A 25,212-nucleotide genomic window follows, 5' to 3' on the forward strand; every position below is an offset into this window, starting at 1 on the left:
AGGCTCAGGCCCAACCCAATGTCATGCTGACCTCTGCTGCCCTAGTCATCAAATGGCACAGATGAACACAGCTGCATGTGGATACAGACTATAGAGCCACCCAGGACTATGACATCTCCTATGGCCCTAGGCCCAAGGTTCACTTCAGGTTTCAGAAGTGCGCAGAGCCAGGTAGGCATCCATATAGCCTCAGGCTTCAGGCTACTCTAGTACTAGGTCAGCACAATGCAACAGGGACCAGGCTGGCAACTGTGAACATAGGCTCCAGACCTGACCAGTGCCAAACTGGTTTCTGCTACTCCACCCTCCAGGCCAGCCCATATGTCCTTAGGCAAATCCAAGGTCGAGGACCTCTCCAAGCCTGGCCCTATGAACCTATGTTCTAGGACCACCCCTGTGGACCAAGGTTCCAGTTACGTCCCTGCAACCCTAGGACCCAGGGCAGTCCTCACTGACATAGCCTTCAGGTCAATACCTATACACACAGTCTCCAGGCAAGATCCCATGGCCCCATGCTCCAGAGCAGCCCCCATTTCTCTAGGTGCTACTACAACATGCATGATACCAGGCTCCAGACTAGCCCTCATGAATCTAAATCCCATGATTACTCCAAAACCAGGCCAATTTTCCAGGATCTAGGATAGTCCCTATGCCCCTAGATTCCAGTGGACCCACAGTCCAGGCCCATGCCAGTAGACCTTGGTGCCAATTTGGCCCACATGGACTGAGGCCCTGGCAGCACTCCTGCAAATCCAGGCTCCAGACAGCCCTTGTGGACACAAGCCCCATGATCCAGGCTTGTCCCGTGGACTAAGGCTACAGGCCCACTTCAGTACCAGAACAGTCCCCATGGATAAAGGGTTTAGGCCACATTAATACACTCAGGCTCCAGGGCCAACACTGGGGACCCAATCAGCAAGTCCACTACAATGTATCCAGGATTTAGGCTCAATTCTTCAGACTCAGGCACCAGGCACACCCACATTGCTGACCCAAGTACCGGGTGCCCCTGACTGAGAACTATAGCAGCAATGCCACTCACAGACCACACCAGATGGTCTGCCCAGAATATCTGGATAAGCTGAATGGTGAAGGGCTTTCTTGGAGAAACCCAGTTTGCAAAGACCGAATTCCATAGTTTTTCATATATGCAGACACCAATGCAAAGCCACAAGGATCGTGGACAATCAGGAAAACGTGGTAGCACTAAAGGAACAAAGTGAAGCACCAGTAACCAAACCTAAAGAAACAGATATTTATTTCAGAAATAATTCAAAATAATTGTTTTAAGGAAATGCAGCAACTTCCAGAAAATGTAGAGAAACAATTCACCCAAAGTAGAAAAACAATGTATTGCCAAAATGAGTAATTTAACAGAAAGATTGAAATTATTTTAAAAAAAGTATATAAAAATTGGGGGGCAGAAAAAAAGGAATGAAATTAAAAATACAATAGAGAGCACAGACAGCAGAAAAGATCAAGAAAAAAAATCTGTGGATTCAGACAGGTTACTTGAAAATATGCAGTCAGAGTAAAAAGAAAAAAGAATTGAGGAGGTATATGGGATTTATAAGACAGCATCAAAACAACTTTTTCAAGTTATATCAAATCAAAATGTAGAAGAGAGAGACATATGAAGAGAAAGTTTTTTCAATAATGGCAGAAAACTTTCCAAATCTAGGGAAATATACAGGTAAAGTCAAAGCTCTCCAACCATATTCAATCAGAGCAAGAATACACCCAGACATATTATAATCAAACTGTCAAAAATTTAAAGACAGAGAGAGGATTCTAAAAGCAGTAAAACAAAAGAAACAATCACATATAAGAAAGTTTTAATAAGGCTATCAGTAGATTTGTAAACAGAAATTTTACAGGCTGGGTAAGAGTGGTATGATATATTCAAAGTGCTGAGGTAGGGGGGAAAAACAAACAAAATAACTGGCAACTAAAAATATTATACTCAGCAATGTCATCCTCAGAAATGAGATATAAAGCCTTTCCATGCAAACAAAACTGAGAAAGTTCATCACAACAAGGCCTGTCTTACAAAAAAAAAAAAGTTAAATGGAGTCCTTCAAGGTAAAAGACAAAGATGCTAATTTGTAACACAAAAACCTATGAAAGTATGAAACTCAGTGAAAGTAAACACATAGTCAAATTTAGAATACTCCGCCACTGTAATCATGGTGTGTTAATCACTTATAGCTTCAGCATGAAGTTTAAGAAACAAAGCTATTACAATAATAATGCCTACAAAATTTGTTAAGGGATATACAAAATAAAATGTAAGGGGAAGATGGAATAAAACTGTCGTGGGTTTTTGTGTCATCAAAGTAAATTAATTATTTGTTTAAAATAGCCTGCTATAACTATAAGATGCTTTATGTAATCCTTGTGGTAACCACAAAATAAAAACCTGTAGTAGATACACAAAAGACAAAAAGTAAGGAATCAAAACATACCACTAGAGAAAATAACCCAGTCACAAAGGAAGATACTAAAAGAGGAAAAATAATCAAAAGAGCTACAGTACAACTAGAAAACAACAAAATGGCAATAGTAACTCCTTACTTTTCAGTAACTATTAAGTTGGAGCAAAAGTAATTGTGGTTTTTACAACTGAAAGTAAGGGCAAAAATCTAATACCTTGAATGTAAATTGATTAAATTCTCCAATCAAGACTAAATGGATGGAGAAAAACCAAGACTCAACTATACGCTGCCTTCAAGAGACTCACTTCATGTTTAAGGACACATACAGAGTGAAAGCAAAGGAATGAAAGAAAAGGGAGAATGGATGCAGGAAACCACCATGGCGTGTATATACCTATGTAACAATCCTACATGATCTGCAAATGTACCCCAGAATTTGAAGTATAATAAAAATAAACAAATAAAACATAAAAAATAATTACTCAAAAAAAAGAAAATATTCCATGAAAATAGACACTGAGAGCAAGAGTAGTTATTTTTATACCAAAGAGACTTTTTAGTCTAAAACTATAAAATGAAACAAAGTCAATATATAATAATAAAGTGGTCATTTCATCAAGGGAACAATTATAAATATACATGCACCCAAAGCAGAGCACCTATATGTATAAATAATAATAGAACTGAAAGGAGAGATAGACTATAATACAATAATAGTCGGAGACTTTAGTGCCCCACATACAGATTACATGTTAGGCCACAAAACAAGTCTTAACAAATTTAAGAAGATGGAAAATCATATCAAGTATCTTTTCAGACCACAAGGATATAAAACTAAAATCAGGAAAGGCTAAAAAATTCAGTGTCTGGTGAGGACTTATTTCCTGGTTCATAAACAGCTATCTTTCCCCTCTATCCTCATATGAGAGAAGAAAAAGGGAACTCTCTAGGATCCTTTTATTAGGCACAAATTCCATTCAAGAGAGCTTTTCCTTCATGACCTAATCACCTTTTAAAGGCACCATCTCCTAATACCATCACCTTGGGAGTTATGATTTCAACATATAGAAATTTTGGAGAAGCACAAATATTCAGACTACAGCCAGAGGAGATGGTAGGTATGTGCAATGCCCTGAAAGGTGTGTTCTCCCCAAAATTCATATGTCAAATCACAGTCACTAAGGATGATAAGAAGTAAGTTCTTTGGGAGATGATTAAGTCATGAAGGTGGACTCCTCATGAATGGGATTAGTGATCTTATTAAAGATGCCCCAGAAGATGGCACAGTGAGAACAACCCAGGATTGAAGCTCTCGGTGAATGCGTGGAGGGTGAGTCAGGCCGCATTTCCAGACAGATCTTTGTTGCCCACAGAACGGGGAAATTCCCAGGTATAAAAGAGATGCGGAACGCCAGGCAGAGGATTTGGCTGGTGCAGCCAGCAGCCAGTGCAGCTGGCGGCTGACGCTGTAGCACAACGGCATTCCACATCGTTCCACACAAAGCGCACTGGTCCGGGTGCCCTGTTGAACCAGCAATCTGAGACTTGAGAGGGGAGATTGGCATATGTATCTGACTGAACGGGACTTGGACAGTGAGCCAGGCCAGGAGATTCCAGGGAAACGGCGTTTGGGGTAGCGCAGTGGGACAAACAAAACGGCAATTCCAAACTCTCTGGGTGGAGAGTTTCACTGCGAGCACAGCTGAACCCAGGATGGTGCAGCTCGGTGGGGGAGGGGCATCCGCCATTACCGAGGCAATCTGCCTCTACTGAGGTACACACCCATTGCTGACGCAGCCTGCCATTGCCGAGGCAACCCACCACAACAGAGAGACTCCGCCACAGGGCGTAGCCCATGGCAGCAGGGCAGAGACAGCAGCAGCAGGGCAGAGCCTGCAGCAACAGGGCGAACCTCACACCAGCAGGGTGGAGCCTCAGCAGGCAAATAGTGACTAGACTGCCTCCTAGCTGGACAGGACAGCACAACGGACACTCACAAAGAAAACCCCAACGCCCCGAGACAGAGCATCTGAGAAAAAAAAAGGTTTTTTTTCATGAGTTCTGCTGCAGCAGAATTAAATGTAGCAGCCTAACAGCCCTGAATGAACAACAGAGAGCACAGCTCAGCACTTGACCTCCTATAAAGTACAGACTGTCTCCTCAAGCAGCTCCCTGACCCCTCTATATCCAAGAGACTGACATTTGGGAGGCATCATTCTGGGACAAAGATAGCAGAAAAAGAAACTGGTAGCATCCCTCACTGTGCCACACCTGCTATAGGTGCACCCCAGACAAGCAGGGCCTGGAGCGGACCTCAGCAATCGTACAGTGGAGGGGCTAGACTGGTAGAAGGAAAACCAAGTAACAGAAATACTTCATCATAAACAATCTGGGTGTCCACTCAGAGACCCAATCGAAAAGTCAGCAACTACACAGACGACAGGTGGATAAATCTACAAAGATGGGAAGAAACCAGCGCAAAAAGGAGGAAAACACCTGAAACCAGAACACCTCGCCTCCTAGAAAGGACCAAAACTCCTCACCAGCAAGGGAACAAAGCTGGATGGAGAATGACTGTGACAAAATGACGGAATTAGACTTCAGAAGGTGGATAATGAGAAACTTTTGTGAGCTAAAAGAACATGTTTTAAATCAATGCAAAGAAACTAAGAACCTTGAAAAAAGATTTGATAGGTGTATCAGAATGTGACAAAGAGAATGAATCCAAGCTGGAAAATACTCTTCAGGACATTATCCAGGAAAATTTCATCCACCTAGCAAGACAGGCCAACACTCAAATGCAGGAAATACAGAGAACACCACAAAGATATTCCGCAACAAGAGCGACCCCAAGGCACATAATCGTCAGACTCAACAAGGTTGAAATAAAGGAAAAAATACTAAGGGCAGCCAGAGAGAAAGCTCAGGTCACCCACGAAGGGAAGCCCATCAGACTCACAGCAGATCTCTTGGCAGAAACACTACAAGCCAGAGGAGAGTGGGGGCCAATATTCAACATCCTTAAAGAAAAGAACTTTCAACCCAGAATTTCATATCCAGCCAAACCGTGAAGGAAAAATAAAATCCTTTGTGAACAAGCAAGTACTCAGAGAGTTTGTCATGACCAGGTCTGCTTCACAAGAGCTCCTGAAAGAGGCACTACACATAGAAAGGAAGAACCAGTACCAGCCATTCCAAAATCACACTAAATGCTAAAGAGCATCAACATAATGAAGAATCTACAACAACTAACGGGCAAAACAGCCAGCTAGCATCAAAAGGGCAGTATCAAATTCATACATAACAATATTAACCCTAAATGTAAATGGACTAAATGCACCAATCAGAAGACACAGACTGGCAAATTGGATAAAAATCCAAAACCCATCAGTGTGCTGTATCCAGGAAACCCATCTTGCATACAAGGATACACAAAGGCTCAAAATAAAGGGATGGAGGAAGATTTACCAAGCAAATGGAGAGCAAAAAAAAGCAGGAGTTGCAATTCTCATCTCTGATAAAATAGACTTTAAAGCAACAAAGATCAAAAGAGACAAAGAAGGCCATTACATAATGGTAAAAGGATTGATAAAACAAGAAGAGCTAACGATGCTAAACATATATGGACCCAATACAGGAGCACCCAGATACATAAGGCAAGTTCTTAATGACTTACAAAGAGACTTAGACTCCCACACAATAATAGTGGGAGACTTTAACACTCCACTGTCAATATTAAACAGATCAACCAGACAGAAAATCAAAAAGGATATCCAGGGCTTGAACTCAGACCTAGAGCAAGCAAACCTGATAGACATTTACAGAACTCTCCACCCCAAATCCACAGAATACACATTCTTCTGAGCACCACATCACACCTACTCTAAAATTGACCACATAATTGGAAGTAAAGCACTCCTCAGCAAATGCAAAACAACTGAAATCATAACAAACAGCCTCTCAGACCATAGTGCAATAAAGGTAGAACTCAGAATTCAGAAACCAACCCAAAAGTGCACAGCTCCATGGAAACTGAACAACTGGCCCTTGAATGTTTACTGGATAAACAATGAAATGAAGGCAGAAATAAGTTCTTCGAAACCAATGAGAATGAAGACAGAACATGCCAGAATCTCTGGGACACATTTAAAGCAGTCTCTAGAGGAAAATATATAGCAATAAGTGCCCATATGAGGAGAATGGAGAGAACCAAAATTGACACCCTATTGTCAAAATTAAAAGAGCTAGAGGATCAAGATCAAAAAAACTCAAAACCCAGCAGAAGACAAGAAATAACTAAGATCAGAGCTGAACTGAAGGAGATAGAGACACGAAAAACCCGTCAAAATATCAATAAATCCAAGAGCTGGTTTTTTGAAAGTTCAACAAAATAGACAGACCACTAGCCAGACTGATTAAAAAGAAAAGAGAGAACAACCAAATAGATGCAATAAAAAATGATAAAGGGGAAATCACCACAGATTCCACAGAAATTCAAACCATCATCAGAGAATATTACAAACAACTCTATGCACATAAACTAGTAAACCTCGAAGAAATAGATAAATTCCTGGACTCCTGTGTCCTCCCAAGCCTTAACCAGGAGGAAGCTGAAACTATGAATAGACCAATAACAAGGTCAGAAGTAGAGGCAGCAATTAAGAGCCTACCACACAAAAAAAGCCCAGATCCAGATGGGTTCACAGTCGAATTCTACCAGACACACAAAGAGCTGCTGGTACCATTTCTTCTGAAACTATTCCAAATAATCCTAAAAGAGGGAATCCTTCCCAAGTCATTTTATGAGACCAACATCATCCTGTTACCAAAACCCGGCAGAGACCCAACAAGAAAAGAAAACTTCAGGCCAATATCCATGATGAACATAGATGCAAAAATCTTCAATAAAATATTGGCAAGCCGATTGCAACAGCAAATCAAAAAACTTATCCACCATGATCAAGTAGGATTCATCCCAGGGATGCAAGGCTGGTTCAACATACACAAGTCTATAAACGTAATTCACCACATAAACAGAACCAAAAACAAAAACCACATGACTATCTCAATTGACGCAGAGAAGGCATTTGACAAAATTCAACAGCCCTTTATGCTAAAGGCCCTAAATAAACTCGGTATCAATGGAACGTATCTCAAAGTAATAAAAGCTATTTATGACAAACCAACAGCCAATATCATACTGAATGGGCAAAAACTGGAAGCATTCCTTTGAAATCCGGCACTAGACAAGGATGCCCTCTTTCAACACTCCTATTCAATATAGTACTGGAAGTTCTAGCCACAGCAATCAGGCAAGAAAAATAAATAAAGGGTATTCAAATAGGAAAGGTGGAAGCCAACTTGTCTCTATTTGCAGACGACATGATAGTATACCTAGAAGACCCCATCACCTCAGCCCAAAAACTCCTGAAACTGATAAGCAACTTCAGCAAAGTCTCAGGATATAAAATCAATGTGCAAAAATCACAAGCATTCCTCTACACCAATAACAGACTTAAAAAAAGTCAAATCAAGAACGAACTGCCATTCACAATTGCTACAAAAAGAATAAAATACCTAGAAATACAATTCACAAGGAATGTAAGGGACCTCTTCAAGGAAAACTACAAACTACTGCTCAACAAAATAAGAGAGGACACAAACAGACGGAGAAACATTCCATGTTCATGGTTAGGAAGAGTTAATATCATGAAAATGGCTATACTGCCCAAAGTAATTTACAGAATCAACGCTATCCCCATCAAGCTACCATTGACTTTCTTCACAGAACTGGAAAAAACCACCGTGAACTTCATATGGAACCAAAAGAGAGCCCGCATAGCCAAGTCAATTCTAAGCAAAAAGAACACAGCGGGGGGCATCACACTACTGGATTTCAAACTATACTACAAGGCTACAGTAATCAAAACAGCATGGTACTGGTACCAAAACAGAGATATAGACCAATGGAACAGAACAGAGGCATCAGAGGCAACACAACATATCTACAACCATACAATCTTGGATAAACCTGACAAAAACAAGCAATGGGGAAAGGATTCCATGTTTAACAAATGGTATTCGGAAAGCTGGCTAGCCATGTGCAGAAAGCAGAAACTAAACCCCCTCCTGACACCTTACACTAAAATTAACTCCAGATGGATTAAAGACTTAAACATAAGACCTGGCACCATAAAAACCCTGGAAGGAAATCTAGGCAAAACCATCCAGGACATAGGAGAGGCAAGGACTTCATGAACAAAACACCAAAAGCATTGGCAACAAAAGCCTAAATAGACAAATGGGACCTAATCAAACTCCACAGCTTCTGCACGGCAAAAGAAACAGTCACTAGTGTGAATCGGCAACCAAAAGAATGGGAAAAAATGTTTGCAGTTTACCCATCTGACAAAGGGCTGATATCTAGAATTTACAAAGAACTCAAACAGATTTACAGGAAAAAAACTAACAAGCCCATTCAAAAATGGGCAAAGGATATGAACAGACACTTTACAAAAGAAGACATATATGAGGCCAACAATCATATGAAAAAATGCTCATCATCACTGGTCATCAGAGAGATGCAAATCAAAACCACATTGAGATACCATGTCACGCCAGTTAGAATGGCGATCATTAAAAAATCTGGAGACAACAGATGCTGGAGAGGATGTGGAGAAAAAGGAACACTTTTACACTGTTGGTGGGAGTGTAAATTAGTTCAACCACTGTGGAAGACAGTGTGGCGATTCCTCAAGGCCTTAGAAATAGAAATTCCATTTGACCCAGCAACCCCATTACTGGGTATATATCCAAAGGACTATAAATCGTTCTACTATAAGGACACATGCACACGAATGTTCATTGCAGCACTGTTTACAATAGCAAAGACCTGGAATCAACCCAAACGCCCATTGATGGTAGACTGGATTGGGAAAATGTGGCACATATACACCATGGAATATTATGCAGCAATCAGAAATGATGAGTTCGTGTCGTTTGTAGGGACATGGATGAATCTGGAGAACATCATTCTCAGCAAACTGACACAAGAACAGAAAATGAAATACCGCATATTCTCACTCATAGGCGGGTGATGAAAAATGAGAACACATGGACACAGGGAGGGGAGTACTAAACACTGGGGTCTATTGGGGGGAAAAGGGGAGGGCCAGCAGAGGCAGGGGGGAGCTGGGGAGGGATAGCCTGGGGAGAAATGCCAAATGTGGGTGAAGGGGAGAAAGGAAGCAAAACACACTGCTATGTGTGTACCTATGCAACTGTCTTGCATGTTCTGCACATGTACCCCAAAACCTAAAATGCAATAAAAAATTTAAAAAAAAAAAAGATGGCCCAGATAGCCTTGTCCCTGCCACTATGTGAGGACACAGCTGGAGGGTATCATCTGTGACCCAGAGAGCCAGCTCTCACCAAATACTGAATCTATTAGAGCCTTAATCTTGGATTTTTCAACCTCCAGACAATGAGAAATACATTTCTGTCATTTATAGGCCATCCGGTTTATAGTATTTTGTTACAGCAGCCCAAATAAATTAAGACAATATATAAATTTTGGATTTATATTTTAGATGGTATTTAACAGCAGAAACTGGATGAGATCAGCAAAAAAACAGGTTGGGGAATGTACAGAGAGAAGAGGATATACAGAAGAGCTGAGCTACTGGGTGTTTCTACCACTGAAAAACTGGAAGAGGAGGAGAAAGCAATAAACAAGATCAAAAAGAAGCATATATGAAGATAAAGAGGAAAGCAAGAGAGGGTGGTATCCTGGAAGCTACAGAAATAACATTTCAAGGTGATTAATCTGAAGTCTCTGATCACTTTAATTTTCTCACTGTAAAAGAAAGCAAGATAATCGGTGAGAAAAAAGGAAAGTGAGATGTGCTGAATTATATACCCCTCCAAACTCATACATTTAAGTCCTAACCCCTCCTAGCTCAGAATGGGACTGTACTTGGATGTAAAGTCTTTAAAGGTAACTACATTAAAGTAAGTTATTAGGGTGGTGCCAAATCCAGTATGACTGGTGTCCTTATAAAAAGAGGAGATTAAGTCACGGACATACACTGAGAGATGACGATATGAACATATGGGGAGAGACAGCTATCTACAACCCAAGGAGAGAAGCCTCAGAAGAAAACTTTCCTGCTGACTCCTTGATCTCAGACTTCTAGCTCTCAGAATTGTGAGAAAATACATTTCTGTTGTTTAAGCCACCCAGTCCATGAGAACATGTTATGGCAGCCCTAACATATATAGGTGTTTGTTGTTTGAGAAGCAAGGAGAAGGAATACATCTCTTGCCTAGGTTAAAAAAAGAAAGGGAAAACAAATGGACTAAGGATGAGAAGTATGATTTTTCAGGCGGCATTAAAGACCCTCACAAGGTTCACTGAATTTAAAGAGAGACCGACTGGTGAGACTTTAAATTATTCTGTAGCCCCATTCAACTTCAAAAGGTACTAATTTAGGATAGCTAGAGAATTAGATTTAAAATAAGGATATTCACTTTGCCAAGAAAGTTTAACAAGAAAAAAAGTAATAGAGGACCTATGAAGTTGATACATGCATAGGAATATTTATTATGCCTAATTGTAGGCTTTAAATTGGGAAAGGTAGGAATAGTGGCAATATGCAGGTAAAAGATGGAATGAAGGAAAGATCAAAGAATTTGAAAATAGGAACTGGGTTCTAGAAGAAGAATCTGGAAATACAAGAAGTTGGTTAGAAAGTGGTTTACATGAAACTGATTTGTCTAGCAGTTGCCAATAATAAGATCTAGAGTACTTGTTATCAAACGTGTTTGTGTCAGTAACACCTGAAAAACTTGTTAAATATGGACTGCTGAGCTCCATGCCCAGAATTTCTCACTGAGAGTGTTCTGATTCAAGAGGTCCAATATTTTGGATTTCTATGAAAGATGGATTTCTTGGATGATGCTAACGGTATACACACTTGGAGGACTCCTGATCTAAAGGATAAACATAGGATGTGCGTCTCAGGTAGAAATGATGCAAACATCATTGAGGAGAAGAAATCAATGAACTAACAAACCAGGATGTTGGAGAAATTTATTGAAATGAATTGAAACAACAGTAGTATTAGAGAGCCAAGAACTAATATTCTCAAGAAATAACGTGTTGTGACACAGGATTAGAGGTGTATGTGTGTGTATCTAGAGAACTGCATATAACATTTTAGATGTAAAAGTTGTGCTATATGTGTCAGTATAAAAGAATTATTAAATACATTTTCAAGTTAAAAAATCCAGCACAAAACAATGCGTAAAATTGCTGTAGGGTGAATTTTACATCTTCCCAAAATTTATATGTTAATGCTATAATCCTCAATGTGATGATATTTGGAGGTGGAACCTTTAGGGGATAATTAGTTCATGAAGGTGGGGAGCCTTCATGAATGGAATTAGTGCCTTTCTAAGCAGATATATGAGAGAGATCATCTCTCTCCACCCTATGAATATATAGCAAGAAATTGTCTGTTCGCAAACCAATTAATGGGTTCTCACAAGGAGCCAAACTGGCCACTGACCGGCACTGGTCCATGGCCTGTTAGGAGCCAGGCCACACAGCAGAAAGTGAGCAGCAAGCAAGAGAACATTACTACCTGAGCTCTGCCTCCTGTCAGATCAGCAAGAGCATTAGATTCTCACGGGTGTGCGAACCTATTGTGAATTGTGCATGAGAGGGATCTAGGTTCTGTGCACCTTATGAGAATCAATCTAATGTCCGATGATCTGAGGTGGAACAATTTTCATCTTGAAATGATCTCCGCTCTCTCCCCACCCATTCCCACCAGTTGGTAGAAAAAAATGTCTTCCATGAATCTGGTCCCTGGTTCCAAAAAGTTGGGGAGAGCTGGTATTGAATATGATTAAAATGGTATAGATTATGATGTCAAAAATATCATGGGGTTTCTACAAAACAGCTCCTCACTATTCTCCCCCACACACAAATACACATACACACAAACACACATGAGAGAATTTCACAGAATCTCAGCTTATGGAGATATTCTGGAAGTCATCTGGTTTAGTTTTCTGTTTCAAAGGACTTTGTTAAGACTGTCTAAGGACAGTTACATGTTCACAGCACAGTTGAGAAAAAATTTAAATATTTTCCTGTTCCACAAATGAATAGATCCCCCCCCCATAATCAACATCCTTCATTGGATCGGAGCGGTACATTTGTTGAAAGTAATAAACTTATGCTGACATATTATCATTCAAACTTTGTAGTGTACATGAGGGTTTATTCTTCGTCTTGTACATTTTATGGGTTTTGACAATATAATGACATGTATCTACCATTATAGTATCAACCAGGGTATTTTCACTGCCCAGAAAATTGTGCTGTCTATTCATCTCTCCCTCCCCACAACCCATACAACCATTGATTTTTTTTAAACTATCTCCATAGTTTGCCTTTTCCAAAATGTCACATGGTTGGAATTACACATTCTGTAATTGACTTTTTACAGATTAGTTTCTTACAGATTGGCCTTTACAGACTGGCTTCTTTCACTTAGTAAAATGCATTTAAATTTCATGTCTTTTCCTGTCTTCATAGCTCATCTATTTTCATCAAAGGATTCTCAAACTACATTCTGTGTTGCCTTAGGGTCTACTTGAGTTTTTAGAAGGTAGCCATGTGGATGGACTCAGCTCACACTATAACTAGAGCTGCCCTATTTTATAAAATAAGTCTTCACCATAAGATTTTTTCTAAAGAAATGATGCGTAAAAAAACGTTTGAAGGACAAGGGTGTGAGAATCTACTCTTTAACATACTCATAAGAAATATCCAAGCTTCTGCAGAAGGACCTTAAATGCTAAGGAATTCCCACTTTATTATGTGCTCGGATAGCTACAAACTTTCAGAAAGTTTTATGGTAAGCCAAAATTGTCCTCCCTATAACTTTGATCAATTGGTTCACATTCTTGCTTTGGGCTATTTAATTGCTTGTAGAGATTTTAGTTGCTTCCCTGAAGGCAGAAGACTTAATGTTTTGTAACTACTATTGATCTTTCATCAGCTTTGGCCTGTAGCTGGGCAGCTAGATAATTTATTTCTTTTTGAGGTTCTCTTGTACTATTTCTGGGCTACAGTTTCTGTTTCATTTCTTGAAGCTTTCATTTCTGTATGTGAAGAAATTTGAACACATTTTTGTGTGTGTATGTCTATGGAGTTACACTTTCAACATAGGTACCAATTAGCCCTTAATTATTAAGCAGGTAAGAGGATACAGATATGTATTTATAGCTTAGAGGTCATTTATATTAAATATTATGAAAATTTTTATAACAGTAATGTCAGAAATTAAGTAATGAAACAAGCTACCAAGAAAGGTTGCACAATCACTGTCACTACAGGTACTCAAGGCATAAATGGCCACCTGTTGGGAAATGATGGTTTAGAGCTAATTATGCATTCTGGCCATCATCTGTGGTATGTATCTAGGCTATTCTCTTCCCATTACTTGAAATTTTAGTAATTCTAAAAGACTCAATGTAAGCAAGGTTATATAAATACATGCCTATTCCATCAACAGTACTTATTAAGAATTGTTATAAAATGCTTAGAATTTTCACTTCTAGACTTAGTCTTCAGGAAATAATCTAAAAAGCCAAAAAAGAGACAAAAATATTCACTATAGCATTATTTACAGGAGTATATAACTTATAAACAACTTAAATGTCAAAACACAGTAAAATGGTGAAATAAAAATGGTACATCCATGCAAAAATTTGAGTAACCTTTAAGTTGTATCCAATAATTTGTAGTAACACAGGAATATCTTACTATTATTATATTAAGTGGAAAACCAAGATTTTAAGTTGCACTCAAAATATGATTGTAACTATGGGGAAACTGCATAAAAAAATATAGTGGAGCAATTCCAGTAAACTGGAGGAATAATTTAATGCAAGCAATCTCCTTCGCTACAAACACTTAGGATGGAAGGATAAAAATATATTAAAAACAAAGATAAATAATTTATAGTGCCAGGTGCAGTGGCTCACACCTGTAATCCCAGCACTTGGGGAGGCTGAGGGAGGTGAATTACCTGAGGTCAGGAGTTTGAGACCAGCCTGACCAACATGAAGAAACCCTATCTCTACAAAAAATTCAAAATTATCTGGGTGTGGTGGCACATGCCTGTAATTCCAGCTGCTCAGGAGGCTGAGGCAGGAGAATCACATGAACCCAGGAGGCAGAGGTTGTGGTAAGCAGAGATCGTGCCATTGCATTCCAGCCTGGGCAACAAGAACAAAACTTCATCTCAAATAAATAAATAAATAATTATAATTTAAATTAAAAGTAAAATTTAACAAAAAGACAAAAGTTCCAATGCTAAAATGAAAAGTAAACTCAAAGCCAAAGTAATCAATTCTAGCTGATGTTGATGGACCCAGAACAGTGTCACTGGATGTAGGCCTTTGGAATTACAGACTATGTCTTTAATGCTTATAAAGCTATGACAGATTCACGGGAACCTAGCTGCAGGTCTGTTCAAACCATGGAGATGAAACTATGGGTTCTTCATAAAGCTAGTACTCTTAAAACAAAGAAAAGAAAAAAAGAAATCTCACATTGAAGATTTTTAACAAAAAATAATTGTAGCAGTCTCAAAGAAACAGAAAGAAAAGTGCTAACTGCTCTGGGCTTAGGGTGGGTAGAGGGAGATGAAGAGTATTTTCCCATGTTTATATGAAGAATCAAAGTGTATATTACCAAGAAAGTATGGAAATTCTAAGACCAAAGATATACCTGGGGATTCAGCAGAGGGAAATAACATAAGGCAAGGTAGGTATATCTTTTTTGCTTATGGTATATACAACTTAGAGTAAACAACCACAGCTGAAGTAGAGTTCACAGTGAAAAGTAGAAAGAGGCCTGGGTGCAGTGGGAGGCCAAGGTGGACAAACAACAAGGTCAAGAAATCAAGACCATCCTGGCCAACATGGCGAAACCCCATCTCTACTAAAAGTACAAAAAAATTAGCTGGACATGGAGATGCACACCTGTAGTCCCAGCTATTCAGGAGGCTGAGGGAAGAGAATTCCTTGAACCAAGGAGACGGAGATTGCAGTGAGCTGAGATCATGCCACTGCACTATAGCCTGGCAACAGAGAGAGACACACACTCTCTCTCTCTCTCTCTCTCTCTCTCTCTCTCTCTCTCTCTCTCTCTCTCTCTCACACACACACACACACACATACACACAAATCTATAAAGGAGACTCAACAAATACTGAAATGAAAATGGCACTCAAAGTACAAAAAGTAACAATTTGAAACAATAAAAGTAGTATGTTTAAAATTACTGAAATGATTAAAATAGGTCTAAAATCCATAAGAAAATAAAACAAAGCTCATTTAAAAACTGGGCAGATTCGGAAGGTACAAATAGAAAATTTAGAAAGATGTATAAAATAAAATAATTAAACAAAACATTAAAGACAATTTTTGGGCGGTTTGGCTGATATGAAAGTATCATCCAGAATGCAGTTCAGGAGGATAAGAAGGAAAATATAAAATGAAGGTTAATGGTCATGGAGTATCAAATAATCTTGGAAAAAAAGAAAAACAAAAACAGGAGGACTCATACTTCCTGATTTTAAAGCTTACTACAAAGTTGAAGTAATCAAAATGATGTAGTACTGACATAAAAATTGGCATACCGGCCAATGGAAAAGGAAGGAGAATCCAGAAATAAACGTTTATATATATGATCAAAAGATTTCTGACAGGGGTGCCAACACCATTCAATGGGAAAAAGGCAATCTTTTCAACAAATGGTGCTGCAAAACACAATGTTCACATGCAAAAAACATGATTTTGGACCCTCACTTTTATCACATACAAAAACTAACTTAAAAAGGATTTGAAACTTAAAAGTAAGACTTAAAAACTTTAAAATTCTTAGAAGAAAACATAGGGCAGAACTTTTATGACACTGGACATGACAATGATTTCTTAGAAATGACACCAAAGATACAGGCAACAAAAAAATGGACAAATTGGACTTTGTGAAAAATTTTAAATTGTATGTTTCTGTGATTACACTATCAATAGAGTAAAAAGAGTGACAGAAAATATTTGTAAATCATATATATATTAAGGGACTAATATCCAGGATATATAGAGAGCTCCTAAACCCCAACAATGGAAAAACTACCCAATTCAAAAATTAGCAAAGGAGGTGAACAGACATTTCTCCAAAGAAGAAATACAAATGGCCAACACACACATGGAAAATGATGACGTCATTCATTATTATGAAAATGCAATTCAAAATTACAATGACATAATATCAAATACCCATGAGGAAGGCTACAAAAAACACCCAGAATATTCAATTGTTGATTAAAATGTGTAGACATTGGAACCCTGTGCACAGGTGGTGGGAATGTAAAATAATATATAGCCACTATGAGTAACAGTATAATTGTTTCTTAAAAAGTTTAATATAGAATTACCATATGATCTGCCAATTCCACCTTGTGTATATACTCAAAAGAATTAAAAGCAGAGTCTCAAAAAGACATGTGTATACCTATGTTCTTAGCAGCATTATTCACAATAACCAAAACACAGAAGCAAGAAAAGTGTTCATCAATAGATAAATAGATAAGCAAAATGTGGGTACAATGGAATACTATTCAGCACTAAAAAGGGAAGAAACTTCTGACATATGCTACAATATAGATGAATTTTGAGGACTTATTTCATTTTGCCATATGAAATAAGCTAGTCACAAATATACAAATATTACATTATTCCCCTTACACAGAGTACTTAGAATAGTCAAAATCATAGTAACAGAAAATAGAATGGTAGTTGCCTGGGGCTGGGGAGAGGAAAGAATGGGATTTAGGATATAGAGTTTCACTTGTGTAAGAAGAAAAGAGTCCTGAACATGGATGGTAGTGATGATTGCACAAGAATACAGGTGACTTACAACCACTGAAACTGTACAGTTAAAAAACATTGGAGAATAAATATATATGTATTTTACCACAATAGAAAAAATTGATCACAACAATGAGTGTGTTCAAAATTTTACAGTTTCCAGTGGAATTTAAGAGACATTAGTTTAAAAAAAAGTGGGGAGGGTATCAACAGAATATCATTGTAGGACACATAATATGAGAAAAATCTCTTCTGGGGGCCTCAGCCTCTCCCATTTACTTGTTCATTTCACATGTAAAATAATGGTTATTAACAAGTGTGTTATGTATTCAGTAGAAAAATGCATTTGCCAAAGGAATATTGCTATTGATCACAATGTTGGCATGCTTTATTAAGTGCTTAAAGAGTGGAATTAATGTAGGATTCAGAAATTAGGTTCCTGGAGGGAGCAGTGATAATGGAAACTCTTCACTGTGAAGCAAACAAAAGATAGCAGAACAAGATTTAATTTTTAATTTGCAACCCATCAGATGCAGAAGATGAAATATCTGCCTGTTCAGCCAGCAGAGCAGCATTTCAGACTTCAGTCTCCCTTCTGCTGATCTTACCTGCCTCTGCTTTGTGGATCTCTCTTCTCAACTGGTTCGAGAATATTCAGGGAGATCCAAGGCTATTGAAATCTTCTGCCTTGGCTCTTCAGTTTCAAAAGCCTGCTCTATTTCTGTTATAAAATTTATTTGGTAAGATTCACATTACATGAGGGTCTTCTGATTTCCCACTTGATTACGCAAGGCCTTGTGGGAGGAAGCAATAGTATTTCCTTTTAAGGAGACATTAAAGGCTTAATATTTGTTCCATGTAATTCTTTATCTTATAACTGCTGAATTTCTGCTTCATTTCTAAAACTATGTGACATCTGTTCTTTGGTATACATGAAATCTTCATTTTGGTTTTATATTTGGACACATTTTGTGACTGTCACTTGGGTTTTAATAAAAGCAAATCTGTTCTGAAGGTCAGTTCCAGGGTGTTAGATGCATGCATAAAATCAGGCTTATTACCTTGAAATGCAAATTTTCTATATCTCTACTAATTTCATCCATTATTTTGATTAGTTACCACAAATAGCTATTCTCAATAAAATATTTGATTAAGTCAAATTTTATACAACATGAATCTTGATCTAATAAACATACACCGAAATTTATACCACATGAAAAGCAGTTACAATCTTTTCAAGCATATAAGAATCATTTCCAAAATTTGAGCATGAACTATGCAACAAAGGTAGTCTTAATAATACTGAAGCATAACTAGCTCACAAAATAGGTGAATTGATGTTAATATTATCCATCAGAAATTAACAACAAAAATTGAAAGAGAATAACCTTAACCAAAAACAACCTTAGAAATTAAAAAACAATTTTAAATGTTTAATATGTTAAAGAATAATTCACAATTAAAATAATGTATTTAAAACAAAAATGCTTTGCATCCAGTAATTATCTGAATTTATAGAGAAATTGTTGCCTGACAAACATATACATAATGATTGTCTAATCAATAAATGATACTGTGCTGTAGTCAATTTATATGTTTAAATACAGGTCTCTACCTCACAAGAAAGAAAACAATAAATTCAAGATATACTAATCAGTTAATTTGAAAAAAAGTATGAATTTTAAACTCTCAGAAAACAATACTGTAGAATATCTTTAAGTAATGGGACAGAAATGAATTTCTCAAAGACGACAAAAATAAATTAAAATGTGTATGTATTAGGCTATGCTGTTATCAACTATCCCATGTGTCCATTTTTCAACATCAACAGCAGACTGAGAGATGATACTTGCAATTAATACATTTTTCAAGAATAACTGATTTGTATATATGTTTCAATTACTGAAAATCAAGGAATGTTGGAGAAGAAAATTGCAAAAGTATGGACAAAGAGGTCAAAAAAGAAGCAGGAAAAGTGGCATTATATTTACAAAGATATATTTATCTTTCTAGTAATCTTAGAAATGCAAATTAAAATAAGAATGAGATATCATTGCACATAGCCAAAAATAAATAAATAAACTGTGAAAATACTACCTTCTGTCAAGATTATGGAGATACGCTCATTGTCTTACACAGCAGGAATAAGAATAGATTCTGTAACTGTTATTAAGAACAATTCGGAATATTCAAGTTGAAAATAGTCTCTTTGTGCATGTTTGCACAATGATATCCATTAAAGATTTTTTGTAATATCAAAAAAGTAAAAGAATCTAAGGATTCATCAGGAGAATGGATCATTGTGGAATATTTATACAATGAAATACTTTAGAACAGTTAAAAATGATTGTGTTGTATTAACCTGATTAAATATATGAATATAGAAAACAATGTTGAGTCAAAAAAATACACAGAAACATAGTTGCAACATATCATTTATATAATGTGTAAATATACACAAAACAGAACTCTATATTGTTTGATCTTGGATAGATAAATCAGTGATAAAATTATATGCACAAACCTCAAGGTAGTATCTGTATCTCAGAATGAATGATGTGACCATGTGCAGTGAAGGTTTCAATTATATTCAAAATCATGAAATTATTTTTAAAAAGGATCTGAATCAAATATGGTAAAATGTATACCTTCGGTAAATCAGAGTTGTGAATACTAGTGTTGTGTTGTGCTATTATATATATTTGTTCATTAGAAAGAGTTTACAATTGCCAGGCATGATGGCTCATGCCTGTAATCCCAGCACTTTAGAAGGCAAAGGTGGGTGGATCATCTGAGGTTGGGAGTTTAAGACCAGCCTGACCAACATGAAGAAACACCATCTGTATTAAAAATACAAAATTAGTCAGGTGTGGTAGTGCATGCCTGTAATTCCAGCTACTCGGAAGGCTGAGGCAGGAGAATCGCTTGAACCCAGGAGACGGAGGTTGCAGTGAGCCAAGATGGTGCCATTGCACTCCAGCTGGGCAATAAGAGCAAAACTCCATCTCAAAAAGAAAAAAGAAAGAAAGAAATAGACCACACACATAAACTATTTTAAAAATAAAACAAAAGTTTCATTTGGTAAAAGGAAGTACATCAAAATGGTTTTAGTGCTCATTTTTAGGGAAGTAATCACAGATCTATTTTACACTTCTAGATATAAATTTTTCAAAATTTTCTTGAAAGTTTTACTTGTATTATTAGAACAAAATGCATTTCATTTAAAAAGAAAACATCCCTAGGGCTCTTTTCTGAAGATTTCTTCTGAAACTAAGCCGCCATCACATTGAAGGTGATGCAGCTTGAGAGGGTATCATTTCTTTGAAAAGTTAACTGAAGTATTTTTTGGATTTCTTTCAATCCCATTGTGAGAGCTGCCTCCACTGTGCTAAATGCTGACATGGATGCTAAGGCTGATTATCATCAGAATCACTGGGGCAGAATTAGTGCTTCACACTGAAATTTAGGTCCCTGAAGAGTAAAACTACTCCAAAAAATATAAATTTAAATTCAGTGTGCATTTTTCTCTTTTCATTTCTAAAGACTAGTAGGAATATATAATTTCAGCAGTTTGGTTTGCTAAAATCAGATCAATGTCACCTGCCTGGTTTTGACTGATACTCGTTTGCCTGGAGTTATAGGGAGGACTTTTATTTTTTATTTATTTATTTTTGACCCAAAAACCTGTATTTTATTGACACTTTTTCCCACAGAGACTCTTAGAAAGATGCCACATTTTCTGTTAATGAATGAGAGGAGTCCACTCGTATCCTGAATCACTGTTTGCGAATAGCAACAGATACAATTGTCACACTTTTTAAAATAACAGCCACTCCCTTCAGCCCACACCTCCACACCCTCATCTGCCTCCCCAAGGCTGTCAGTTCCGTCAAGTCACCCTTCCTACTCTGGTATTACCTTGAGAATTGAAATTTTCAAGCAGAAAAAAAAAAGTTACAAATAAGTGAGTGGGGAACCAAGGGAAGCCCTTTGACTATGATTTCCATTTTCTGTTCAATCCACACTGCAGAGATACAAGGATAAACCACCATTTTGGTTCCCAAGTTTTATTCAAGAACACATACAAAATATTCCAGATAAGTGAAATTTAATCTTCGTCTTCCTCCTCTTCTTCATCCTGGTTAATCTGGAAGTAACGTAATTCGTAACTCTCTTTGCTGTTAGCAACTACGCGCAACCAATCACGTAGATTATTCTTCTTCAAATATTTTTTGGTGAGATATTTCAAATACCTTTTGGAGAAGGGCACCTCAGACGTCACGGTGATCTTGCTCTTGCTCCTTTCGATGGTCACCACCCCTCCACCAAGGTTCCCGGCTTTTCCGTTCACTTTGATCCTTTCTTGCAAAAACTGCTCAAAATTGGCAGCATCCATGATTTCATCTTCTACAGGTGGGTGCAATCAAGAGTGAACTTCAGAACCTGCTTCTTTTTTTTTTGCCCCCCTTCACCACAAGCTTTTTCACAGGAGCCATGGCGGCAGCGGAAGCAGAAAGGGAGATGAGCGAACTACCAGGGAGGACTTTTATAAGTATCCTTCATGAGATTAAGTTCACGATAACATAAAAAACAAAAAAAAAAAAATTCTGATTTTTTTTAATGTTAAAACTGTCATACTAAATAAAATATCAAACTCAACCTGTCAAAGAGGAGTCAACTTTTGACCAGCAGAAAGCATAGCAGTGCATCCATATCTTCTTTAGCACCCAGCCATGTTTATTTGACGCAATTTACACCTAAATTAGTTATACTTTTAGGCATTGTTTGTAAAAGTCATATCAAAAAATAATATTTGCTCCATAGACGCTGAATATAACACTGGACGGTTATTGATTTTTTTCAAGGTCTTTTTTGACGCTTTTAAGAACTGTCACCCTCAGCATCTCATCTCCAAGACTGAGAAAATGCAATTTTATCATGTACAATGGGCTTAGGCAGCAAGCAAGCCTTTATACTGATTGCGTATTTTCAAGATTCCTGGGGTTAATTAAAAATGGTGAGTGTAACATTATGCAAAGAATTCTAAGCTTGCTTTCCTGGAATGAAGGAGAGATAAACAATGAATTTCCCCAGTTTTATTAAATACTTTACACAAATCTTAGAATGAATACTGTGAGACCAACTGTTTCTATAAGAATATAGTGTTATGAAACATTTACTTTTCTGAAAATCTTTGGATTTTGTTGCTTCCTTCATAAAGCGCATACACAAACACACACACAGAGAGTCTGAATTAGATATTCTATTGACATGTTTTAGAAGGAAGGAAGATTAAGCTAAGTGTTTGAGATTCAAACCGACTGATCCATGGTTTCTAATCATTGCAAATCTGATGTTTTAAATCATTAAACCATTCCTTCTAGCTTACCATGGGAATATATTTCCATATAGTTTGCTGTGATATATTGAGACACATAAGAATTAGAATTTATTTGCCATTTAATTTTTTTTACCAAAGTGACTTTAAAAGGTCATCTAATGCCCACATTTCTATTTCTAGAATATTTTCACTTCATCTATCAGAAATCTTTGTGTCAAGGTAATTTATTTCACTAGACTCTTATGATTTTAGCATCGCAGTTGTATTTACTGGAATAAATCCAGAGTTTCATCTGATTCTAACCAACAAAGTAAGAGAAACAGAAATGGTAATGTTGAACAACTCTAATTCATCATAAAGTAAGTTGTGGTATTTTTTCTTACACTGAACAGACCAAGAAGATTAATTCATTTTTAATTTTCATTCTAACCTACTCTTAAACTTCAAGTTATTGAGAAATTCTGATCTAAAATGAATTTTCTTACATGAAAATTTGTTTTACATTGGATTTCTGATTTAAATAAAAGAATTTCTGATCTAAAATTTTTCTACATGAAGCTTTAGTTTCATTTATTGAATTTTCTGATAACATAATTTCCTCTCTGCCTCCCTGTCAAGTCTGTACTCCTCAACCTCTGAGGCTTTCGGTTAGAAAAGTATTTTTTAAAAATAGAAGGAACCAAAATAAAAGTAAAATTCTGCAAAAAATCTGAGGTTCAAAAACTCCAGGAGAGTCTGGAAAAATTTCTAAAACAAGATAAGAAACAGGAGTTCTGAAATAGAATCTGGTCAGATTTGAGAGCCAAGTCTGCTTTCTGAGCCTTATAGGACTTATAACTAAATGGATTTCAGAGCAAAGGGTAGAAGGAACACAATGCTGTATTTCCTTCATATCCCTAGAACTTCACGTGTACCTGACATGGGAAAATTTCTCAATAAATATTTGTTAAAACAGAAAAGAATGAGTAAATGAACAAATGAAAACTAAAGAAGCAAACTATAAGTAATTTAAAAGATCCCTCTAAATCCTAAAACCATCTCACAATACTCCTCCTTTCCTTTTATTCCAGATTTCCTCACTCAGGGTCTAATGCAGTGGCATGGTAAGGGCTGAAGCAAGAGAACGTTTCACCTAGCTTGTGACCAAAGAGCCTATTTAAGCTTTTAGTATGTGTATGTGCTTCCAAACTTGGTACATTCTGATTCCCAGGCCTACTATGCAGCAATTCTGATTCGGTGATTTAGGGATAGACATAGAAATCTACATTTTTAAATAATACCTCAAGCAATTTGGATTCAGTCTCAGAATCACATTTTGAAAAGCAATGAAATGGATTCTCAACGTATGTTGAATGAATGAATGAAACTTGATGAATACCAGCCCTGGTTAGACTCCACTGCTTTGGCTTTATTGGGTAGGCCAGTGCTTTCAACTGGAAGATAAAATAACAACTTATTAAGTGCTTCCTAGCATCATCCTCAATTGTTTGCCCTGGAAAATAATTCATGCAAATCTCTAATGACCACCAGTTTTATAATCATCTCCCCTCAATACTAAAAGTAGCTTTGACCTCCACGGCTCCTGCTAAATACCTGCCTAGGAGAAAGAACTAAAAAGTAATGTGAGGACATCACAACAGGCCCCAGTGAGATGCTGAGCCGTGTCTCCACCTCATCTCCCCATTTAATAAAAAACAAACATGAAAAAAAACATAAAACAAAATGAAAAACATCACTTATTTTCCCTGAAATACAGCAAAATTTACCATAGATGAAATTTAGTATATCTAATAATCTTACTAATATTTTAACTGGTCTGAGCACCTAAATACTGGCGGCTACTATTGGTGCTAACAGTCGTCTTTCCCCACTAATGAAGGCCCATCATCTTTATCTTTAGCAATAATTTTCAGGTGGAAATTATTGATAGGAAAGTTTTGTTCACATCAGTTGCATTCTAAAAAGAAACAGAAACTGGATTCTCATCATACTGTTTTAAACCAGCCAATTTATATTAGAGTCCTCCAGGTATGTATTACATGGATATTTCCAAGGGTAAAGAAGACATGTGTCACCTCTCTATGTGCAGGCAATTGCACATAAAATACATCTGTGGCTTGTTGCTGAAAAGTCACACCTCTGATCCACAAATCGGCTTAATTTAACCATTTTTCAACATGTTAATACATTTTCCTGTTTTAAATTCCTGCTTAGTGGAAAGTTTCCCCATTGAGCATCTGATTTAATTTTGTCTGCTTGGATGCCCTTTAGGTAAAGGACACCATTCAATATCAGAATTAGAAGCATTCTATTCATTTCCCCCCCTGCAGCCAGGGAAAGAGAAAGGAGAGCACAAAGAGGCAGAGACTCAAACAACTCTAGATGCAGCAATTCTCCAGCCGCTGAGCAATGAGGTTTCACATGCTGCTGGAGGACCCATTCATCTTAATCCATCTGGAAAGAGGGCTATGCGCAATATTTCAC

General features: G+C 37.3%; 1 protein-coding gene and 1 pseudogene across 4 annotated transcripts in view; both read right to left on the reverse strand.

The window, feature by feature from the left end:
- LOC118155298 (uncharacterized) overlaps positions 1-25,212 on the reverse strand; it is a 409,919-nt gene that overhangs the window by 63,243 nt on the left and 321,464 nt on the right. The gene's annotated exons all lie outside the window — the stretch shown is intronic.
- Positions 21,439-21,914, reverse strand: LOC100401056 (large ribosomal subunit protein eL22 pseudogene; annotated as a pseudogene). The gene has a single exon (XR_086849.7). The product of XR_086849.7 is annotated as a large ribosomal subunit protein eL22 pseudogene (transcript).

Source organism: Callithrix jacchus, chromosome 1 (genome assembly GCF_049354715.1).
Source record: "Callithrix jacchus isolate 240 chromosome 1, calJac240_pri, whole genome shotgun sequence".
Classification (NCBI taxonomy): domain Eukaryota; kingdom Metazoa; phylum Chordata; class Mammalia; order Primates; family Cebidae; genus Callithrix; species Callithrix jacchus.